Below are 24,896 nucleotides of genomic sequence, written 5' to 3'. Positions count from 1 at the left end.
ATGTTTTCTATTTTTCCTGTTTCTGTGGGTAATTTTTTGTATTTGGTAGGACTGTGTGTTTCAAACAACTTTCTGACTGCACCAAATTAAGTTTTACATTTGTCTGCTTTGTTTACCCGCTCACTCCCTTCAAAGGTTCACTTATAAAATAAATGAACAAGTAGATTACAGTCTCAATAACTTCATAAGACAGAACAATCAGATTTGACTGTCACAGATTTCTCCCTCAGTGGATGGTGTCATGACAATGAGTGAACAGTCCACAGATTCCTCACAATGAAGTAAGATGCACCACAGTGGCAGCAGTTCCGTCAGCGGCCACCTGAGGGCGGTCCTCGCCTGCTAATGAAACCCACTGAGCTGCACATTGGATGAAAGGGAGAAGGGTTTCCTCTTCCGGGTCAGCGGCGGCAGAGACAGCACCAGCAGCGGGGGTGACATCACTTCCGGCCTCTCCTGGTGTTTGCAGCCTGCAGCAGAGGAGGAAGGAGCCCTGTCTGTCTGTGCAGTTACCTTCATCTGCAGACCGCCCTCAAAGCCCAGATTTACCATCCCCAGACCCCAGACCCCCCCCCTCCCCAGCCCTAGAAGGAGTAGAGAGCCTGGAGATGTCTGCTCAGGTAGGAGATTGGCAGCACCCTCTGCTGTGTTTGTAGAAATAGACTGAATAATACTGGAGGGAATCTCTGCAGGAGCCGGGCTGAGCTGGGCTCTTCTATCCGTGGCCCCTAGGGCTGAGCTGGGCTCTTCTATCCGGGGGCCCTGGGGCTGAGCTGGGCTCTTCTATCCAGGGGCCCCTGGGCTGAGCTGGGCTCTTCAATCAGGGGTCCCTGGGGCTGAACTGGGCTCTTCTATCCGGGGCCCCTGGGGCTGAGCCGGGCTCTTCTATCCACGGGGCCCAGGGGGGGCTGAGCTGGGCTCTTCTATCCGGGGCCCCTGTGGCTGAGCTGGGCTCTTCTATCCAGGGCCCCTGTGGCTGAGCTGGGCTCTTCTATCCGGGTGCCCTGGGGCTGAGCTGGGCTCTTCTATCCGGTGGCCCCTGGGGCTGAGCTGGGCTTTTCTATCTGGGGGCCCCTGTGGCTGAGCTGGGCTTCTCTATCTGGGGGCCCCTGGGGCTGAGCTGGGCTCTTCTATCTGGGGGCCCTGATGCTGAGCTGGGCCCTTCTATCCGGGGCCTCAGGGGCTGAGCTGGGTTTTTCAATGTAGGGCCCCTGGGGCTGAGCGGGGCTCTTCTATCCCGGTCCCCTGGGGCTGAGCTGGGCTTTTCAATCCAGGGGCCCTGGGCTGACTTGGCTCCTCTATCCGGGGGCCCTGGGGCCGAACTGGGCTCTTCTATCCAGGGCTCCTGGGGCTGAGTTGGGCCCTTCTATCCAGGGCCCCTGGGGCTGAGCTGGGCTCTTCTATCCGGGGGCCCTGGGGATCAGCTGGGCTCTTCTATCCGGGGGCCCTGGGGGGCTTTCCTTCCTACCCTGGGGGTGTTTGTGGGCATCATTTGTGTTGAAGAGGGGATCTGTACACTGCATCCTACTGCACTATGAATAATCTGTGCACACTGCACTGCATCTGACGGCATTATTAGAGGTCTGTGCACTGAATCTTACTGCATTGTGAGGAATCTGTGCATGCTGCTCTGCATACTACTGCACTATGAGAGGTCTGTGCACTGTATCTTACTGCACTTTGAGGAATCTGTACACACTGCACTGCAACTGACTGCACTATGAGTAATCTCTGCACAACATCCCTCTGCACAATGGAAATCACTGCATGCTGCACTGCATTTTATTGCATGAGGAATATGTGCTGCTGCACTGCATCTTTACAACACTGTGAAGAATATTTGCACTCTACACTGCATCTTACTGCAATGTGAGAAATCTGTCCACGCCGCCCTGCATCATACAACACTGTGAGAAATCTCTGCAGGCTGCACTGTATGTACTGCACTATGAGCAGTCTGTACATGCTGCACTGCATCTTATTGCCTAATGAATTATCTATGCACATTGCATTGTTTCTTACTGTACTGTGAGGATTATATGCACACTGCACTTCATCTTACTACACTGTGAAAAATATGTGCACACTGCATATTACTACTATAAGAAATCTGTGCACACGTCCCTGCATCTTACAGCACTATGAGGAAATTGTGCACACTGTACTGCATCTTAATGCACTATGAGAAGTCTGTGCCACTGCACTGAGAGAAATCTGTGCACACTGCACTGCATTGTACTGCAATGAGTAATCCATGCACACTGCACTGCAGTTAAGTGTTGTATGAGAAATCTGTGCACAATGTGCTGCGTCTTATTCTACTATGAGAAATCTGTTCACACTGCACTGTAACTTAGTACACTCTGAGAAACCTGTGAACGCTTCACCGCCTCTTACTGCACTATGAGGAATCTGTGCACACCACAGTGCACCTTACAGCACTATGAGGAATCGGAGTACTGCAATGCTATTTACTGTACTGTGAGAAATCTGTGCACACTGCACTGCATCGGACTGCATTATGAGGAGTCTGTGCAGTGCACTGCATCTTATTGTACTATGACAAGTCTATGTCAGTGCACTGCTGTAGTGTAGTTCCTATATTCCCAATAGGCTCTGCGCATTGGAATAATATATCCTGCAGCTTAGACGTAGGACTGAGGTCGACTAGGTCTCTACCGAATATACTAAACTTAATTGTGTGTGCCAGCTAGCTCAGAGGTCACTAGAAACGTTCTCGAAAGTACAAGAAGGGATTAGTCTCTGACAACCATATAACATGACAACTTTGTTTCCCAAGAATAAGAAAACAATCTTCAGAGTCGCGGAAACAGTAGATAACTATTTTACTCAGTCAATCGTGCATGCTTCGTTTCACCAGAGTTGCAGAGAAATTAGAGAGACGGACGTTTTCAATAAAAGGTATTTATTGAACAGTCTTCTATCTCAAGTATGAGAAATGTACTGCTACAATAGTAATGTTGGTTATAAAGTACAGGGCATATAATACGAACAGTATTATAAAGTAGTACTGTAAAAGCATGATATGGTTTCTTAAGCCATAAGTTGCCTAATCTATATAAAAAAAATACAGTGATAAAAGAATGGCTAAAAGTACTCAACTGGTGCTTCTAAAATATGCCTACCCCGGTGTACCTGACCTAAGCCTAGCACGAGGGAAGAAATAAGTTTTAGGAGTAATTTTAAGTTTAGTATTCTTTGCCTGGAATCTGCAAGAGTCTAATCAAGAATTCTCTAAGGGTCTAATCAGCTCCCTACCTTGGTTTAGAATGAATGAGGTCTTGTATCTCTCTCTCAGGACTCGATCTCCCAGATACCCGCAAGGGTAAGCTGGAAACACTAGAGCTGGATTTCTCGGCAAGAGAAGAAACAGCGTCTCTCAGTGCGTCTGTTGAAGGGTCAGCTTCTTTCGGCACTTGCTGCTGCAGGGCGTCGGGCAATTAGTTAGTCGATCTGCTCCAAAACCACTGTGTGTTAGTTTGGGCAAATGTAGGCATATTTATACCATGAAGGTGCCGAGTTTGACGCATGATTGGACTTAATAACGTCACTCAAAGGTTCAATTCCTAGAAAACTCCAGGATTTCTTGGATAACTTAATATTCAAGCAGGGGGATGTTCCTAGCTGCTGAAGGCAGGTTTTTCCAAGAAATCCTTGTGAATTCTTGGAACTTAGTGGAAGTAGCCTTGCCGTATTTGGGCTGTAAGGCTTAGGCCAAATATGGTAATGATTTCTATGCCTATATAAGGATAGGGTAAAGTATACCTATATAAGGGCATGAATCGGAAAATTACACTAGGTTCCTACATTCGTTTACAACCCTGCACTGTATCTAACTAAACTGTGTGAAATCTGTGCACACTGCACTGCACCTTGCTGCACTATAAGGAATCGGTGTCACTGCACTTCGTCTTACCCCACTATGAGAGATCACTGAAGGGGGTGGACAGAGCTGGCTTCTTCCACCAGGGGACCTCTGGGAGGGTGAAGGGTCTTTCCTTCTGGCCCTGGGGACTTTTGTGGTCATTGTGTGTGTTTAAGGGTGAATTTATGCACACTGCACTGCATCTTACTGCACTATGAGAAACCTGTGCACACTGCCGTGCATCTTACTGCACTATAAGAAACCTGTGCACACTGCCCTGCATCATACTGCACTATGAGAAACCTGTCACACTGCACTGCATCATACTCCACTATGAGAACCCTGTCACACTGCACTGCATCATACTTCACTATGAGAAATCTGTGCCACTGCACTGCATCATACTGCACTATAAGAAACCTGTCACACTGCACTGCATCTTACTGCACTATGAGAAACCTGTCACACTGCACTGCATCCTACTCCACTATGAGAAATCTGTGCACACTGCCCTGCATCTCACTGCACTATAAGCAACCTGTCACACTGCACTGCATCTTACTGCACTATGAGAAACCTGTCACACTGCACTGCATCATACTCCACTATGAGAAATCTGTGCACACTGCCCTGCATCTTACTGCACTATAAGAAACCTGTCACACTACACTGCATCGTACTGCACTATGAGAAACCTGTCACACTGCACTGCATCATACTCCACTATGAAAAATCTGTGCACACTGCACTGCTTCTTACTGCACTATGAGAAACCTTTTACACTGCACTGTATCATACTCCACTATGAGAAATCTGTGCACACTGCACTGCATCTTACTGCACTATGAGAAATCTGTACACACTGCTCTGCATTGTACTGCACTGTGTGGAATCAGTGCATGCTGCACGGCTATTTGCACTATGAGCGATCTGTGCATGCGGCCATACATTGTACTGCACTATGAGTAGTCTGTGCACCCTTCACTGTGAGAAATCGGTACACATTGCTCTGCTTTTTACTGCACTTTGAAGAAGATGTCTGTGAAAACGGCACTGCTTTTTGCTACTTTGTGAGAAATTTGTGCTCAGCTTACTAATAATCTCTGTCAACCGAGAAAATCTGTACATTGCATTGCTTTTCCTTGCTCTATGAGGGCTGTTGACAGGAAAGCTAATGTGCACACACTGCACTGCTTTTTATTACACTGTGAGGGGAGTTTAAAATAAAAGAGGATATCTGTGCAGACTCCTCTGCCTTTGACTATTCTGTGCAGGGTGCTCAGAGCCCATCTGTGGTCTGCAAATGGAATCACTTTTTACTACAGTCCGAGGGGCGTTTAAATAAGAGAACATCTGGGCACGCTGCACCGCTCTTTACTCTTCACTGGGAAAAATCTGTCCATACTGCACTTCCTTCTGCTACACTTAGGGGCACACAGCACAGCACAGCAAGTCACCTAGCTGCACTGCGCGATAGTGATAGGGCAGGAATGTGCTGTATCTATCTGAGTGAGTGGATTTGTGAGTGGCTCTTTGGATGAGTCATTGGTTGTGTGAGTATTGGTAAGGGTCTGTGAATGGGTATGTGAGGGGTTATGTGGGGTTGGGATTGGGTGTATGAGAGGTTCTATGGGATAGGAGTGGGTGTGTAAGTATCTGTCTGTATGTTAATGTGAGTGGCTGTATTGGTGAGTGAATGGGAGCATGAGTGGCTGTATGGATGACTTAGTGGGTATGTAAGTGGCTGTATGAGTGAGTGGACTTGTGAGTGGCTCTTTGGATGAGTCATTGGTTGTGAGAGTACTGGTATGGGTCTGTGAATGGGTATGTGAGGGGTTATGTGGGGTTGGGATTGGGTCTATGATAGGTTCTATGGGGTAGGAGTGGGTGTGTGAGGGGTTCTGTGGATGTTGTCATTAGTGATGGCACTGACCATGTCATGAGTGATGCAATATGTGAGGTCATAAGCAGTGCATTGCAGAGGCATAAGTTATACTTAGCTCAGGTAACTATACCAGCTGAATTTCTATGCTTTGACCCAGTGAAATCTGAACCTAACTCTAACGTCCCTGTAACCTGTCGTTTTTTCAGTGAATATATATATGTATGCTCCACATGTATTCTGCCTTGCTTGTTACTCCTGAGAAAACAGCCACACCAATGCAGTAGTATTTTAGCACTGGTATTTATTTGTTAAACGAAACTGACGCGTTTCGATCTGACAAACTTTTTCACATAACCCGTTTTTCTCTATGTTCATTGCATTTATACAACGTGCAAAATCGCGTTCAAGTAAACATAAACAAAATACTTCACATTCTGTCATTCCTCCTCAACTCTTTGTCAACAAAAAATGTATCAATGACGAACAAAAGCAGTTATTTAGTAAACTAAGTTTTACCAATAATATTGACTTTAGCCACCATATATTAGGTATAGTACAGTTTCTATGACAGTTGTTCAGCTATGTTTGGCTTATTTCTGAATTATATTTTTATTTTGACAAACAATTTTATGTTAGAGTCTAGTGCACTAATCCAAAACTGACAAACAAATGCTGCTGTGCTTAAGGGTATAGTACCCAAATAAAAACGTAATCGTACTTCCACCTCAGTGAATAAAAAAATGTGTTGCCACATGGGGTCGCCTTCTATTGTCTCCTTAACGCTACCAGCAGATGTGCATGGAAGCTTCCAAATATTTATCAGTGAGAAAAAGAGCAATTTAGTATACCAGCGTAACGTAAGTACAACCTAAGTACAGTCTTCTTTGTGTTGCATCTTGGAAAACCACTATAAGAGGAGAAAATAATATGGATGATGAATGTGATATGTCTTCAGAAAGAAATATATACATTTGTGACAATTAGAAATATCATCAAAAGAAAAGAAAAATGAGTTACACATAGGAGCTTCTAATTTACAAGTGTGTGTAAAGCTCTTCGCCCTGGTTCACACCATGTGGAGTGAGACTTCCTGCTTCTAATATGTACCTAGATTTCATTCTGCGTAATGCAGTAGCTCTGTTGCCACCCCTAGGGTGTTTCACAACAGTATCAATGCCAAACAATCTGGCTTTGGTCCAGTCTCCATCATGGGGTTCCCTGAAGTGTTGGGCTGTAGCTCATGTCTGCATTTGTGATGGCATACCAATGTTCGAGTACACGCTTTTGTATGGGAAAGGTAGTCAACCCTATATTTCATCTGTCACATGGGCAGATGATTACATATAGTACATAGTTTGTTTCGCATTTGATTGGTTTAGTGATACAGTGTTTCTTCCTAACCCTGTCTAGGGTAATCTAATAGACGCTAGTGCTGAATTTGCATGCCTTGCAGTTACCGCATTTTCTGAAACCTCAACTCTGTTGCATCCAAGTTTGCCTGTTACTTGTGAGATTGCTGTGTACTAACATGTCTTTTATGGAAAGATTTCTCTTAAAAGTGATGTTGGGTGTATTTGCCTATCTTCGTTCTCAAGGTGGTATAATGTGTTAGTATTGCCCATCTACTTTTTAAGATCGTGCATAAGTTGTTTGTTTGACATGTAAACTTGGTGATAAATCGTATCAGTTCTTTGTCAGGTTCCCTTGATCTGTCTGGTTTTCCTTGTAAAAGTTCATCTCTCGATTTTTCATCAGCCCTTATGCTAGATTTTATAAGGCTTTTCATAGGATACTTTCTGGCACTAACCCGATCTAGCATGTCCTGTTTGGTTCTCCTATAGCCTTCTTTGGTGCTACTGTTTCTTTTGGCTCTGAGAAACTTGCTATAGGGGATACTCCAGCAGTAGCTTGGTAAATGATAGATCCGCAAGGAGGATCGAGTTGCCAGCAGTGTTCTTCCTGTAGAGATCAGTCGGGAGTGTGCCATTTTTGAGTGAAACTTTCATATATCAAGGAAATCCACTGTTTCCTGGCTGCATTTCATGGTGAATTGATTGATGTTGTTGTTATTGATGACAGTTAAAAAGATTTTAAGGTCATCCTCGCTCCTCTCCCAAACGAGGAAGACGTCATCAATATACCTGAGCCACACACTGATTTGACCAATGAATCTATTCTGATCTTGATTCCATAGGACGTGCTCCTCCCACCAGCCCACCAAAAGATTGGAATAGCTGGGGGCGAAGCATGTCCCCCTGGCTGTTCCTTGTATTTGCTTATACAATGTATTTTAAAGAGGAAAATGTTCTCCTTTAGACAAGTTTTGATCATTTCCATGATTATCTGTTTGTGTTGTAGTACTGTTAGACCTGTCCTCCTTGGCGTGGGCCTTCTTACCTCCCGGGCCCCGACCGTCCCCTGTGCGCGGCCACCCCCAGCGTAGCCCACTCCTCTGTCCTCCCTACTTCCCCCCCTGATACCAGAAGAATCGTAGCCACCCCGACATAGCACCCCCAGTTCCCCCCAGTAGCAGGAAGCCTAGTGCCCAGGCCCAACAATAGAAACTGGGGTCCACCAGCGCCCTCCCCATAGGGTCCCAACCTCAGAAACCTGAACCCCCCTTCGCCCCGCTGCCCAGCTGTGGGTAGCGATCCTTTTCCCAGTGGAATGGGGCGGATGAGTTTCGTTCACACCTCCTGCCCGAAACGGCCCCACTCCATGCCAGGCAGCGGAAAAGCCCCACCTCCAGACTTCAAAGGAGATGAGTGCCAGATGGCCGGAGGCACTGACAATCAGCCCCAGGCCCGAGGAGCCATCTGGGAGGGCTACAACTTGAAAGGAAAAAGGAGAGATATAACGGGGGCCACCTCGGGAGTGGAGTTAGTTGAATCTTGGAAGAAGAGGGCCCTGCTGACGTGGTCGCGGCCCATCTTGGAGAAGAAGAACGTCACAGTCCCACCAAAGACACTCCGAGCCCTGCTGACGAGATCGCGGCTCCCCTGACCCCGTGAGGACACTTCATTGCCCCGGCTCGAACCCTGCTCCCTTCGCGGCTCAAGCCTTGTACCTGGCCTACATCTTTCCGTCCCGTGCCTGGAAGCGCTTGAGAACCTGTGCGCTCCATAGTACGCACCGCAGCTACAACTGTCCGTCCCGTACCTGCAAGTGCTTGAGGACCTGTGCGCTCCCGAGTACGCACCACAGCTACATCTATCCGCCCCGTACCTGGAAATACTTGAGGACATGTGCGCTCCTGAGTACGCACCGCAGCTACATCTGTCCATCCCGTACCTGGAAGCGCTTGAGAGCCTGTGTGCTCCAGCCTACGCACCGCAGCTACATCTGTCCATCCCGTTCCTGGAAGCGCGTGAGAACTCGAGGATTATGAGTCGTACGTCTGACCTCTACATTGCAGTCCTCCGTATCCCGCGGCTCGAGGATTGAGAGCCGTACGCCGGATACGTGGTCTCCACCACCCGTGCCAGGAGAGCTGAATCCCACAGCCCTCCAGAGCCGACCGGACTAGAGACTAACCCGGGGAGACTGTGAGTACCTCGAGAATTCCCACGAAGTCTCCCGCATATCCCCTCCATGAGTCCCGGCCATTCAAGAAGCAAAGTTGGCCCCTAGCCCAAGTGTACATAATCCCTTGATCTGATGAGAAGCCATATATAAAGAACTTGTTTTGCCTATAACCCATTGGTGTGGTGTCCCTCTGTAGTGTGGTGCTGTATTCGTGTACATGAACATTAATGCTTAACCCTCCCCTCTGGAGGGTCTGACTCTAGTGCTCGGTAATGTTCCTGGAGGAGAGGGGTCCCGTGGTGGTCCGGAGTACTTGACTCTGTCCTCCAGAGACCTCCCCCCTCGAACACTGTTAGCAGCGGAAGAGATTCGAATCAGCATTTGTGGTCTTTGTATAGGGGAGCAGCTGACACACTACCTAGCGCCATGAGTCTTACCGGACCCAGCGAGAACCCTACCTTTCAAGAAGACCAATTAGAGAATTACACCCTTAGGGAACTGAAACAATTCTGTAAGGACTTTCAAATCCCCACCACTGGCCTAAACACCAAGAAAGATTTCCAGAAGGCCCTGAAGGCCTGGGTAGAGTCCAGGGCGCCTCCTCCCCATGTAGAAGGGAACGGTGCTGGGGACGGACGGCAGGACGAACCTGGGGCCCCGAAGAGGGAGACAGCAGTTTCCCCTGCGCGTAGCGGCACACTAGAGAGAGGCCTGTCCCCAGAGGAACTGGTAGATCGAGAGAAGAGCAGAGCCCACGAGTTAGAGCTAGCTAAGCTAAAAATTAAAGGGGAGTTAAAAGTAGCAGAAAGGAAGTTAGCTATAGAAGAGTTGAGGTTGCAAGGGGAGTTGGAGGAAAAAATTTGCAGCGAGAGCATGAGGGCAGGAAACTCCAGTTAGAGCACGAACGGAGCTTGAAGGAACTCAAACTCAAGGCTAGGAGTGAGGAAGCCAGGCCCACGAGGAACCCCTCCCCCTGTAGAAGCCAAGGTTCACATCCCTAAAGACGTAGTCAAGGAATACTATAGGAACGAGGACATTCAACAATGGTTTAAAGCCTATGAGGTAGCGATGAACTCCCACCTGGTCCCGGAAAAGGATTGGGGGGCCGGGCTGTGGGGACGATTCCTGAGCGAGGGGAGGGATACCATGCTAGAACTTCCCTCCACGATACTGAATTCCTACAGCCACATGAAGGAGGCCCTAGTAGCTAGGTATGGGCTCACCCCTGAGATGTACAGGCAGCGATTCAGGGATTGCAAAAAGCTCCTTGGTACCACCTGGGCAGAATATGTCAACTTTTACAGTAGAGCCTTGGAAGGGTGGATCAAGGGCAGTAAGGTCACCACGTTCGAAGAGTTATTTGATCTGATAGCCTGGGAACACCTATGATTAAACTGCTTTTTGGAACTGCGCCAGCACCTCCTGGACAGCAAGCTTACTAACCCCAGATGGCTCGACGTGGAGGCAGACCGCTGAGTGAACACCCGGGTCCCTAGGGGCCCAGTGGGAAACAATTCTAGAACTGAGAAGGGCCCCCGACAGCGAGGGGGGGAAGCCAAGGTAGGCTGCGGGAGTTCCCGCCAGGGCCCCAACGTAGCCCCCAAGGAAACCAGCAGCCAGGATCAACATCTCCCCCTGTAATGAGCCTTAGGGTCCCTCCAGGCAGACCGGGGCCAAGGAGCTCCACCTCTTGTTACAAATGCCAACAACCAGGCCACTATGCCAGTGACGCCCAGTGTCCCCTCTACAAAAAGCCCACCATCTCTGGCAACCCCCCCCGTCACCTGACCGCAGTCGCCCTCAAGGAGGAGTTAGAAGCTCCCGAGGAGTGGGAACCCGTAGCGATGTCCCTTGTTTCCCTAGGGGATGGAGAAATGGACCCGGAACCCCACTACCACCCAACACTACGAAGTACGTGCAGTGGGTGACCGTCAACGGACACCGGGTACAGGCCCTCCGCGACACCGGTGCCAGTGTCACGGCTTGGTATCAAAGGAGCAGATTGTCCCTCTAAATTGCAGCCCTCCATTTCCCGCGGCTCGAGGATTGAGAGCTGTACGTCGGATACGTGGCCTCCACCACGTGCCAGGAGCCCTGAATCCCACAGCCCTCCCGAGCTGACCGGACTAGAGACTAACCCGGGGAGACTGTGAGTACCTCGAGAATTCCCCCGAAGTCTCCCGCATACCCCCTCCATGAGTCCCGGCCATTCAAGAAGCAAAGCTGACCCCTAGCCCAAGTGTACATAATCCCTGATCTGATGAGAAGCCATATATAAAGAACTTGTTTTGCCTATAACCCATTTGTGTGGTGTCCCTTTGTAGTGTGGTGGTGTCTCCATGTACATGAACATAAATGCTTGACCCTCCCCTCTGGAGGGTCTGACTCTAGTGCTCGGTAAAGTTCCTGGAGGAGAGGGGTCCCAGGGTGGTCAGGAGTACTTACCTCTGTCCCCCAGAGACCTTCCCCCTCTAACAAGTACCTTAGCATCTCTCATTCCGAGAAAGTATTTGCAGGTATTCATTCCAATACTAGTGTACAGACTTTCCACGTCTAAGCACACTAGCCAACATTCCTTGTCCCAACACAGATTATTGGATTTTCAGATGAAGTCTTGCATAGCTCTAAAGTAGGAATCCAAATTCTGTGCATATGGCGCCAGAAAACGATCAACATATATTGAGGTATTCTCAAAAATACTATTTTTTGAGGAAACAATGGGACGACCTGGTGGGTTTAGTGCATCCTTATGCACCTTTGGTAACAGGTAGTGTGTGGGTATGGTAGGTGTTTCATTTTTAGGAACTGTAGTTCATCCCAACGGAGTAGTTGGTGTTCATGCCACTCCTGTAGTCTTTCCTTATGGTGTGTAATTACATTTTGTAAATATTCCCTGTTGGACTTGGCCCTTCTGGTAGGTTCACCCCTAAACTTTTTGCTTTTAATTGTGACTTGGTGTAAGTGATTTTTAGCTTCTGCACACTTTATCACTTTGTCCCAGTGTAAAGTGCGTGCGTGTTGTGAGGTTGGCCTGCCCTCCCATAGGAATGCATGGGGAATGTATGTGTCCCTTGTAGATCCTGATGCGTGGGGAGTGCAGGGGCGAGTTTGGTATGTATTAACTCGTGAGATTTCATGCTGTGTGATGATGTGTGCGGCGTTATTGTACCTAGTGTAGAAGTGCCACTTCTAGAAGTTGGCCTGTCTGTGTACAAAAGGTAAATTGGCTGTCTGACTTGTGATTGCCTGAGACTGGCTGGTGTGACTATCTCCATGAGTGAGGATGGGTCTGCCCCGGTGGTGAATGGGAGATCTTCATGTTAATGTGAGGGAGGGGTGCACCTGGGACCTGAATAGGGAAGGGCTTTCCCCACACAATGCTGTCTCCGCCCCCTGTGGTGCGACTGATGACCCTAACCTGGCCAGTGAATGAGAAGAGGGGCTGAGCACATCAGAGTGCTCCAAAACCAGCTGCGACTGGTTTTCCCCCCTACCCTGCAGACACAGACAGAGGAATTAGGTGAATAAAAAGGGGCTGTGTCCCCATGAATGTTGCTCTCTTGTTCTTGACCTGAAAAGGGGGGCCTGCTGCTGCTGCTGGGCGCCAGGAGGACCACCACTGGGAACTGCCTCCCTGCCTGGAGGGCCTTTGAGCTGGCCCCTGGGCCCAGCCTTTGCCCCCCTGCCTTTTCAAAGACTTTGCCCTGGACTTTGGGGATTCCTGCCTGCCAGCCTAGGGAACGCTGGCCTCCCCCCTCTAAAAACAGTGCATTGCACCGCTGGAGCGGTGATCCCTTTTCTCGAGGGAATCCCCGACGTGGGGATCCCCCTTTGTGCTTATCATTGGCGCGGTAGCCTACCCCGCAATTTTGCCGGTTTATGTCCCTAGCTGGTGCCCACCTCACCTGCGACCTTGTGCCAGGGTGTATTCTTACATTTGCGACCTAGTGGGTGCTCACCCGCTTTATATTTAAATTAAAGAGGGAGCCTACCCCTCATCAGCCCGCATCACCGCCGCAGCCCGGGACAACAGAAAATTACTGTGCGGCCTCCGGAAGTCAGGCAGCCCTTGCTGAGACGAGGGCAGGGCCCGGCCAAGGAGCAGGAAGTCCGGCCGTAGAAGAAGACAGGAAGCAGGGCTCCTGCATCGGCGGTGTGAGCCCTGCGTGTGTCTCCCACCAGAGAGACCCGGAGCCGCCGGCAGAGAGGAGCACCGGCCACCAGAGCAGCGAGGCTCCCCGAGTGAAATGAGAGCCCCGCAGCCCAAGAGGAGCCTCGCCCTACCCTGTGCAGACCGGAGGAGTGCTGCAGAAGACCTCCGGTGAGTGAAGCGGGACTCCGACGTTGGGGGCACATTATTGTAGCAGTCCCAGAGCGGGACACCAACGGGGGCATTTGCTGATTCAAGCCCAGAGAGGTTCCCAGGCACCAGTGCATTCAGAGCCCATGAGGGGCCCCGGGGGACATTATTGATAGAGGTGGCATCGGGGCACATTGCCGGTGCCCACCCCCTCCTGCTATGTGCTGCCTTCGTTTTGGAACATAATTGTTGGTCGAGTCCCCCGAGCGGGACTCCAACATCTTGGGGGTATTATTGTTTGAGCCCGAGAGGCTCCACCAGTTTGGGGGCATTTCGGGGGGTAGAGCGGCCCCGGCTGGCAGCGGGCCGCTCCCCCTACAGTGGGCAGCATTTTCTCTTGAGCCCACGAGGTTCCCACGTTGTTTTGGCCCTATTTTGTTTATTTAGAGCCCAGAGGAGGTCTCCAGCTGCCCAGCACTTAGTGGGCAGCTGCTTCGTTTAGGCCCCCCCCGGAACCCTTGCGCCATCTTCTTTGGCTGCCTGCACAGCCTTCCCTGACATTGTGGACACCGGGCGTTTCAGCCCCTGAGTGGCCAGTTGGCTTGGGAGACAGTTCTGGTGTTGTACCCTTGCGTGTGGGTACCTGTTTCTTGCCCTATGTGATCTTTGCGCAATTTGTAATTACCTGCCTACTGCGTAATGCCTTTTTACCTACACCTATGAATGTGTTTTCATGCATCATGTGCCAAGCTACTTGCCTATACCCCTAAATGTATTTTTAAGCTTAGGTTGTTGTATTTACTAGTATAGTTATGCTAGTGAGTTCATGGTTCCCTGTGTGATATTTGCCTAAGGTGTTTAGGATCGCGTAGGTCATACTTACCTTTTACCAGTGATTACTGGTTGTGTGCTACATTTACTATTTGATGCTACAGTTATGATATGTTCTATGTGCTAAGCGCTACTCCTACAAGTATTCTATTTCTACAAAGTGCTAGTTCTACCAAGTGCTTATTCCTGACAGTGGTTCATGTGGCCCTGTCCCATGTATTTAATCCCCTGTAAATTCTGCCTGTGCCTTTGGCACCTTGTAAATGGTGTGTTTATTATCTAGTGTGTTTGGTATAATACAAAGGCTATTTTTATATATAACCTTGTGTGGAGTTTCCTTTGTGGGGGGCCTTGGGTGTTGTTGCTGGGTGAGTGCGCAAATACTTAACCTACATTGCCTTCGGGATTAGCCTTACTGCTCGTGTCACGTTACCTAGAGGGTGAGCAGGGGTTATCCTTGGCGTGTAACTTCCTTTCCCTGACTAGAGTGGTGGTTTCTGCCTGGCTTTGGCGCAAGCATTAGCCAACCGGAAATCCCATTTCTAACATTCCCTGTCACTTCTAATGTAACAGGTGCTATTGCTCACCTGTCTGAGACCCTCCTTTACATAGTTTTCTCTACAAAGTATCATAATATGCCCCCCTTGTCGGAGGGTTTAATGATTATTGTCTGATCTTTCTGTAACTCAGTTAATGTGTTCCATTGTCTTTTGTTCAAGTTACTCTGTTTCAATTGTTCTCTACTGTTGGACTTGGCCCTTCTGGCAGGTTCACCCCTAAACTTTTTGCTTTTAATGGTGACCTGGTGATGGTGATTTTTGGGTTCTGCTCACTTTCACTGTGTCCCAGTGGAAAGTGCGTGCGCACTCTGAGTGCGTGGAGTAAGGTTGGCCTTTCCTCCCATAGGAATGCATGGGGAATGTCTGTGGCCCTGGTAGTTCCTGATGCGTGGGGTGAGCAGGCTCGAGTCTGGTATGTGCGGACTCGTGTGATTGAATGCTGCGCAATGATGCATGCGGTGTGTATGTGTCTAGTGTAGAAGTGCCACTTCTAGACATGGCTGTGCGTGTGCTGTAAAGGTGCTGGCGTGTGATTGGCTGGAGCTGGCTGGGATGCCCGGCTCCATGATTCATGATGGGTCTGCCCGGTGGTGAGTGTGGATATTAGCATGCTTATGGCTGGGGAGGAGTGCACCTGGGTTCTGAATAGGGCTGGGCTTTCCCCACACAATGCTGGCTCCGCCCCCTGTGGTGCGTCTAATGACCCTAGCCCTGCCAGTGAATAGATTTAGGGGCTGAGCACATCAAGGGTGCTCCCATACCAGCTGCAACTGGTTCTTCCCCCACCCTACCCACAGACAAAGGAATTTACAGTAAACCAGCCGGGAACGTCTCACAAGACATTCCAGCAGGCACACCAGGGGGGCAATCAATCACAGCAGGGACAGCAAAAGCAAGCCTGGCAGTACCAACCTCGGGGCCAGTCCTTTCACTGGAGGGCGAATGGACGAGGGCAAACAAGAAGAGTGGGCCAATTACCCACCTCAAAGTGACTCCGTCACGCAAAGCATGCCCACCCACACGACCCCTCCGAGGGTGAGGCACAACAAGGTCAACTAGAGGGGGTTACACGGACCAAACATCGACGAACATGTAACACCAGTAGGAGGCGGGCTAAGATACTTCTTCCAGGAGTGGAAGAAGATAACTACAGACAAATGGATACTCAACATCATACAGTTCTTTTCCTGAATGTTCCTTCCTTTTTGGTTTTCTGTTTGGTGGTTTCTTTTCCAGTTCTATGCAGTATCCGAACTAGTGTTACTCCTAGAGGAATCACAAGAACTGCTCCAAAAGGAGGCTAACGAACCAGTTCCATTCAGAGAAAGGAACAAGGGAGTGTACTCAAACTATTTCCTAGTTCCAAAGGTGGACGAAACGCTAAGACTCATCCTTCACCTAAGGTTCCTAAACAAATACGTAAAGACACAAAAATTCAAAATGACATCCCTACAAGAGGTTATTCTTCAGATAAGGGACGGAGACTTCATGTCCACCATAGACCTCAAAGATGCCTACCTGCACATTCTCATGAGCAGGAAGCACAAACATCTACTAAGATTTACCATCAACAAAGAACACTACCAGTTCACAGCCCTAGCCTTCGGACTAAAGTCCCCACCAAGGGTGTTCACCAAATGTCTTGCAGCCGTGGCAGCGTACCTGCGTAGGGCAGGGGTTCATGTATGCCCTTACCTCGACGACTGGCTAATAAAAGCAAGTTCACACAGTACATGCAAGGAACACGTACAGCGGGTCACAGAAACACTGACAGACCTGGGTTTCTCCATACACTGGGGTAAATCCTCATTGGAACCAGAGCAAGTGAAGATCTTCCTGGGGGCACAGATCAACACCATACAGCGCAAGGTGTTCCCCAGCGACAAGAGAACACTGGCCCTGCTGAAGGAGACACACCACTACAAGAAGGGGCGAGCTCTGACAGTGAGGACAGCGAGCAAGATCATGGGGATGATGGCGTCCTGCATACACCTGGTCCCCAATATACAGCTCCACATGAGACCATTCCAGGAATGGCTGCAACAAAAATGGTCACAAGCTACAGGAAATTGGGAAGATCTAGTGGATGTAATGCACGCAGTGCAGGAGAAGATTATGTGGTGGAACAGGGAGACTATAACAAAAGGGAAGCCTTTAACACCACCAACCCCAACGGTGACCATCACCACAGACGCATCCCAGATGGGATGGGGAGCACACATGAACAAACTCAAAGTGACATGTCTGTGGACTCCAGCAGATGCGGTCAGACACATCAACTACCTGGAACTGAAGACCGTGTTCCTCGCCCTGAAGGCATTCCAGAAACAACTGTACAACCAGGGAGTGTTGATACAAACAGACAACACAACAACGATGTTCTACATCAACAAACAGGGAGGAACACGATCAGTCGCACTATCCAACCTAGCACAGAAAATATGGAGATGGGCCATTCCACTCAAAATAGACCTGCTAGCTATACCCCTGCCAGGGAAGGACAATGTGGAAGCAGACTGGCTCAGCAGACAGACTTCAGCATCCCACGAGTGGAAGCTCAATGCACAGGAAACGCAAAGGCTATTCAGGAGATGGGGAACACCGATGATAGACCTATTTGCAACACACCAGAATGCAAAATACCGACACTTCGCATCCAGGTAACCAGGGGAACGATTCCAGGGGACTGCCCTATGGATAAGCTGGTTGAAAACATTTGTCTACGCTTTTCCCCCGATACCACTGATACACAGGGTACTCAACAAGTGCAGAACCAGCAACATGACACTGATCCTGGTGGCACCACAGTGGCCAAGGCAGACCAGGTACTCACAAATAATGGAAATGGCACAGGAACCACCCCACACGTTCGGTAAAAGAAAAGACTTACTCTCCATGCAAAACGGAGAAGTACTACACCCAAAGCCAGAGAGCCTCAGCCTAGCGGCATGACTCCTGAAGACATAGAGTTTGCACACCTAAGGTTACCAGAGAGCACCCTGCTGGTGCTACGAGAGGCAAGGATACCTACCACAAGAAGATGCTATGTGGCAAAATGGAAGAGGTTCACACAATGGTGCAGCAAGAAGAAACTACACAAGAAGATAAGGGAATCAACAGTGCTAAGATACCTCATGCACCTTCTGAAAGCAAAACTAAGTTCATCCTTGCTAAGAGTACACCTAGCAGCGATAGTAGCCTACACAAGAGGAGAGACAAGAAAGAGCTTCTTTACATCACAAGTAGTAAAGAGATTCCTGGAAGAGGCAAAAAGGATTGCACCACCTAAGAGGATGCCGCCACCGGCATGGAACCTTCATTTAGACCTAACAGAGCTTGTGAAAGTGCCCTTTGAACCCATTCATAAGGCCTCCCTATAAATGCTGGCAATGAAGACAGCCTTTCTGGTGGCTATCACCTCGCTGCGCAGGGTAAGCGAACTGCAAGCGCTGACACTGCAGGAATCCTACATTCAAATACACTATAATAGGGTGGTAATGAGAACTGACCCACACTTTATGCCAAAGGTGGTGTCTAGGTTACACATGAACCAGACAGTACAAATACCAAGCTTCTTTCAGAAACCGCCTACAAGCGCAGAGAGGGCACTGCACACTCTGGATGCTAGAAGAGCAGTAATGCATTACAAGGAAAGAACTAAGGAGCACAGGAAAACAAATCAGTTATTTGTGTCCTTCGCAAGCAGTTTCCTGGGTAGACCAGTAACAAAGGGAACCATCGCACAATGGATCACAGAAACTATACAATTCTGCCACAAACAGGCAGGCCAAGAACTAGCAGAGGGGGCACGAGCCCACTCTACCAGGAAGAAGGGAGCAACAATAGCCTTCCTGGATAATACACCCATTCAAGACATATGCCTGGCGGCAACATGGGCTTCAGTGCACACGTTCACTAAGCACTACTGCGTGGATATACAAATGAACAAGGAAGCACAAGTAGGACAGAAGGTGCTTCAACATATATTCAACAACCAACGCTCATCTTCCACCCAGCCACCACAAATATAACAAACCGCTACAAAGTCTATGCACAGAATAGTGAATCCAGAAAGATTCACACTGCAAAATGAATAGTTTCTTACCAGTCGGTGTAGTTTTGCAGCTTGAAGACCTTTCTGGATTCACCACCCACCTCCGCCAGAAAGATGAGGCAGGAGAAGAAGGTGGACATAAAAAGGACAATATACAAAAAGACACCTAAATAGACAAAGCGGCAAAAATCATTTACTTGGAGAAAAAATTGAAAACATTGCCAAAGGATTCACAAGCAGAACACAAAAACAAGAAATAAGAATCCGAAGATGGCGCTCAAAGGTGGGAGCTTCCGCAGGAAGCATGCCGACGTCACAGGAAGTACACCAAAAGTTGGGACGTCGACTCCCACCTGAGCTACGAAAAAGAAAGAAAAGACTATGATGCCGGACCCAACCACTAGACCGTGGAATAATGCACAGCATAGTGAATCCAGAAAGATCTTCAAGCTGCAAAACTTCACCGACAGGTAAGAAACTATTTTTCTCTGCTCCATTGCTATCTTTAGCAATTTGTTGGTGGCCTTTATCAAAATTTTGGGCAAATATCACAATCCTTACTGCTCCGTAATCAGTTCATCTCAAAGGAATTTATGTTGTTTATGCTCTATTACATTCTTTTCATTGGTCTTGAAGTGTTCTTCAATTGGCTTAAGTATTTTCTTAACGCCTTCCTGATCTGTTTATTTCTCAAATTCATCCATTATGCACTTGATTTTAGTTGGTAAATCTGTATGCTCTATCCATGCACTCTTGATCAGGATTCTGAGTATTTTCTGTCCAATCCTTCAGTAGCTCAGGTCTAGGATTTGCCAATGCGGGGATTATAAAGTTTGTCAGGCCTCTTGTTATTCTGTTTACATCCAGGTAATTTTGAAGTGATGTGGCTTCCCACCATTGAATGATTTCCCTTTTCCTCATTTTATCCAGTGTAATTCCTCGTTGTTTCAAAGTGACAGTTGAGCCATTAGCATCACTTACATTGGCGGCGCCGTCTCGTCTCACAGCTTACTTCGATGTAAAGATTCTATGAGCCGATGCTTCGCGTTTCGTTAACGCAGTATACGCCATGTTTATTGCATATACTGCGTGGCGTAGGTATAAATACCTAACAGACTTTAGTCACTGCAGGTTAGATTCCTTCTATGTGTCGCCGGACCCCGTGTGCGAGTCAATGCGCTCAATGTATGTATATATAAAACACTAGCTGTCACCAGTAGGTAGTTATAGTTAGGACCTAGTTTCGGTATAATTTTTTTTTTTGTTTTGCTAATAACTTTGGCTCCATTTGACGAGTCTGCAAAAGTTTTAAAGCTAGTTTACTATTCAATTCAGCTGCTGTCTGGAAAGCTTTGGAGGTCATTCGTCAGTAGAGGCAGAGAAAAAGGTTGGTCCCAAAATGCTTTTTCTCCATGCAATTTCCCATAGGGTTTTAGACATGACTACAGCCCGGACCGCTGAACAATATTACACCAAATTTTGCAGCAAGCTGGAGCTTGTTCCAGAAAGTTATCATTTTGTAATTTGTTGCAAATCCATTGATTAGTCTTTAAATAATTAAAAAGAAAAAGATTTAGCAGCATGACCTTCTCGCGGAAGCACCTTGCAGCTCTCTCCTCCATGGTCAGCGGACAGCCCCGCTTCAGCCATGCTTCAGCCCCTGGGCCTCCTCTACATGCTGAGCTGCATGGGAGCCCCCAGGTAATTGTTGCACTTTGCATCCGGGTCTGCATGTGCTTATGGCAGATCACGGATAGGGCACTGGGGCTGGCACTCTCAATAGCCATGTGCTTATTGGGAAGTACTTGTTTGTGGTGCATGTGAACAGAGGTGAAAGGTGCTTGCTGCTTTTAGGGCTTGCAGTGACCTCTCTGCTCTGTTAGATCCGCTGTCCGAGTGCAAAGTAAATCCCTGCGTGGACAGGGCCAGCGAACTGACAGGAGCGCAGTGTATGCTTTCTAGCAACCGAACTGGCAACGTGGGCCACATAGTGGTGCATGCACAACCCACAAACACAGACGTTATCATCCCACATCTAATCTTTGTGCTGAGACACACAGGAACGAAATGAAGTACTGAGCAGTACATGTTTCCTAGGCATCTAGGATCTGGGTAGTCACACACGGTTGGCTGTGACACTTCTGCTATTACCAGCAGTAGCTACTTAATCATGCATGCATTACTAAACCATGTGTTCTCTCAATATTTGTTTGATTATTTGTTATGAAAGTCTAGCTCATTTCATTTACTGTACCCTTGTGCACACTGCAGTACCTTGCATGCTCACTGTACTTTGCTGTAGTACACACTGCTGAGCAATACATGGTTCCTTGAGTGCAATTTAGCGCCGTGGCGAGCCACGCATCCCTAAACACCACTGTTGTAACCCCTCTGCTGAGCATTGCATGCTTCCAGTCAGACGATCACGGCTGAACTTGCATACTTCAACGCACTGTAATGGGGCAATCACTGCTGAGCCAAACATGCTTCGTATATTGGGTAGTTGTGCACACTGCTGAACCACGCGTGCTTCATCTTCATTTCAGTTGTGCCCTCACTGATGAGCCGTGAATGATTTCTATATTGCACAATTGTGCACACCCTCTGCTGTGCCTTTCTTAACCAGGTATTCTTATGATACTGTGCAGTTGTGCACACTGCTGAGCTGTGCCCTCAATGCATCCTATAGCCAACCGTGCAGCAATCTCTCTTGCCTTGCAAGCTTCGTTTAAGGTGCAGTTGTGCATAGTGTTAGGTCTTAAATGCTTACCGTGAAAATAATTTTTGTATACTGCTGAGCCATGCTTTCTTTTTACACAGTACAATTGTACACACACTTTAGTACCATACATGCTTTATTTAGTGTGCTGTGCTGCGGAGTATAAACAGTTATGCCTTGCATGCTTCCTGTATGGTGCAGTTCTGCACGCTGTTAACTCCTACTTGGTTTGCTGTACAGTGCAGTTGTGCACTACAATACGGTACAATTGTGCACACTGTTGCGCCATCCTGCTTTCAACCCGTGTGCTAGTCACACACACACACACCACACCCCCACATACATCTTGTATGGATCCAGTACTGCGCAGTTGTGCACAAGACTGTTGAGCTATGCTTGCTATGTTTGTATCCTCTACAGCGCAGTTGTGTGCACACAGATGAGCCGTGCACGTCCTTTGCCCAGCATAAGTGTGTGCATGCACGGACAGAAATCGCCTCTCATTCTTCCTACATAGAGTATATTTGTGATGCTAGAGTCCTCCTGCCTGCATGCGACGCAACAGTGTGATAGTGGACACTGCTGAGCCATCCATCCTTCAGATATATTTGTGGTCTGATTGCTGAGTCATGCTTGCCTCTGAAGGATTTTTGCAGACTGGCTGCTGAGCCATCCATCCTTCAGATATATTTGTGCTCTGATTGCTGAGTCATGCATGCCTCTTAAGGGTTTTTGCAGACATTCCGCTGAGCAATGCATTCTTCAGATATATTTGTGCTCTGATTGCTGCGTCATGCATGCCTCTTCAGGGTTTTTGCAGACAGACTGCTGAGCCATGCATCCTTCAGATATATTTGTGTTCTGATTGCTGAGTCATGCATGCCTCTTAAGGGTTTTTGCAGACATTCCGCTGAGCAATGCATTCTTCAGATATATTTGTGCTCTGATTGCTGCGTCATGCATGCCTCTTCAGGGTTTTTGCAGACAGACTGCTGAGCCATGCATCCTTCAGATATATTTGTGCTCTGATTGCTGAGTCATGCATGCCTCTTTAGGGTTGTTGCAGACCGACTGCTGAGCCATGCATCGTTCAGATATATTTGTGCTCTGATTGCTGCGTCATGCATGCCTCTTCAGGGTTTTGGCAGACAGACTGCTGAGCCATGCATTCTTCAGTCCCTGCAAGATACTGTATCGCGCAAGCATTATCCAGTGCTTTCACACAGCGGGTGCAATCCGGGCCAAGGGTGGCGGCGGCGCGTGTACTGATTTGACAAAGACATTCACCCACTCACAACGGTGCTACCATCGCCTCTTAGCTTGGATGGTGCTCGCATTGCTTTTGTTGCCGTTCATCCAAGAGTGCTGCTCACAGCGGTGCTACCATCGCCTCTTAGCTTGGATGGTGCTTGCATTGCTTTTGTTGCCGTTTATCCTAGAGTGCTGCTCACAACGGTGCTACCATCGCCTCTTAGCTTGGATGGTGCTCGCATTGCTTTTGTTGCCGTTTATCCAAGAGTGCTGCTCACAGCGGTGCTACCATCGCCTCTTAGCTTGGATGGTGCTCGCATTGCTTTTGTTGCCGTTTATCCAAGAGTGCTGCTCACAGCGGTGCTCCCATCGCCTCTTAGCTTGGATGGTGCTTGCATTGCTTTTGTTGCCGTTCATCCAAGAGTGCTGCTCACAGCGGTGCTACCATCGCCTCTTAGCTTGGATGGTGCTCGCATTGCTTTTGTTGCCGTTTATCCAAGAGTGCTGCTCACAACGGGGCATGAGACTGAGCATGGTTTGTTGTGTGCTCCTGGAAGCCTTCAGTGGTTTCCAGGAGGAGAGAACAACTTAGCGCTTTGATTCCTCCTTCGAGACCTAGTGTACGCAATAATAATTATACATTAACAATAACAATAACAACTACTGAAATGATTTTAACCCCTTCCGTGCTTCGAACGTCCAATGGTCGTCGCGCGCACTACCTCATCATACCTAATCCCGTTAGCGCGATCGAACGTCCGCACTGGGGCGGAATGTTCGACGCGCTAAACGGGTTAAGTACTGCAACAACAACAACACAAATAGAGCTCAGTTTACATATCCTCCCATTCTGAACACACAATGCTTTTTAAGTTCTTTATTGCAGCTAATAAAACTGGCATTTTTGTCTCTGCCCCCATTTCTGGTCCCATTATCTTTTCTTCTTGCCCTTCTATTGAAGGGCAGGAAGAAAAGATAATAGGACCAGAAAACAAGCTATTGTTTATGCCTGGCGTTCTCCTGGTGTTCCTCGTTCACCCCCTTCACTTTACATTTTCCTGTTCGCCTTGACGTCTCTCTAACATTATAGGAAATGAAAAGGATTTATAGAGCGCAAACAAATGCCCAAAGGTGTCAAGGCGCTGACAGAAACTATCCCTAAAGAAGGAAAAGAAGACGGAAATAGAAATTCCATGGTCTCATGCCCCGAAAGCATCCATGACAGAATAAAAAGTCAGGTTTTTAACCCCTTTAGCGCGGCGTAGATTCCGCTGCGGTGCGGACGTTTCTCTGCGCGGGCGGGGCTGTGTCGGCCAACGGACGTGTGCAGCACTACGGAGGTAGTGCTAGTGACGGCCGTTGGCGGAATCACGCAACAAACGGGTTAAGGCCTTACGAAATGGGGTGTGAGCCTGAAGACTGGAGATGGAACGGAGAAGGGAGTTCCATAGCTTGAATACGGCCACGGAAAAGGCTCTGGACTCCCCAACTTGCCTTTTGGTATTTAGGAACAATTACATGATTTTGACTTGAGGATTGAAGCTGTCCGGAGGGAATATATCATTGAAACATGTCTTTAATATCTCCTTTCCCACATGTTATGCAGTGCCTTGTGAACAATGCATAAAGTTTGAAGGTAATAGGTTTGTCACAGGTAGCCAATTGACCTTCAGAATCTCTGCCAAAACTGATTGAGATTTAGGAATATCAAAAATCAATCATACAGCCGCATTTTCGACCAGCTGCAGTTTGGCTATTACAGTCTTGTTGATAGCCAGGTGGAGCGCATTGCAGTAGTCTAACCGGGATGAGATCAGTCCCCAGGCCACTTGCTTACGTGCCGGGAGCGAAATGTAAGGATCTCTACTTCTCCAGGCGCCCTTTT

At 48.3% G+C, this 24,896-nt stretch overlaps 1 protein-coding gene across 1 annotated transcript in view; it reads left to right on the top strand.

The window, feature by feature from the left end:
* LOC147737489 (uncharacterized) overlaps positions 1-24,896 on the top strand; it is a 99,929-nt gene that overhangs the window by 13,224 nt on the left and 61,809 nt on the right. The window lies entirely within an intron of this gene.

The sequence above is a fragment of the Lissotriton vulgaris genome, chromosome 1_1, assembly GCF_964263255.1.
Source record: "Lissotriton vulgaris chromosome 1_1, aLisVul1.2, whole genome shotgun sequence".
Lineage (NCBI taxonomy): Eukaryota > Metazoa > Chordata > Amphibia > Caudata > Salamandridae > Lissotriton > Lissotriton vulgaris.
This window is presented reverse-complemented; position numbering and strand designations above follow the sequence as displayed.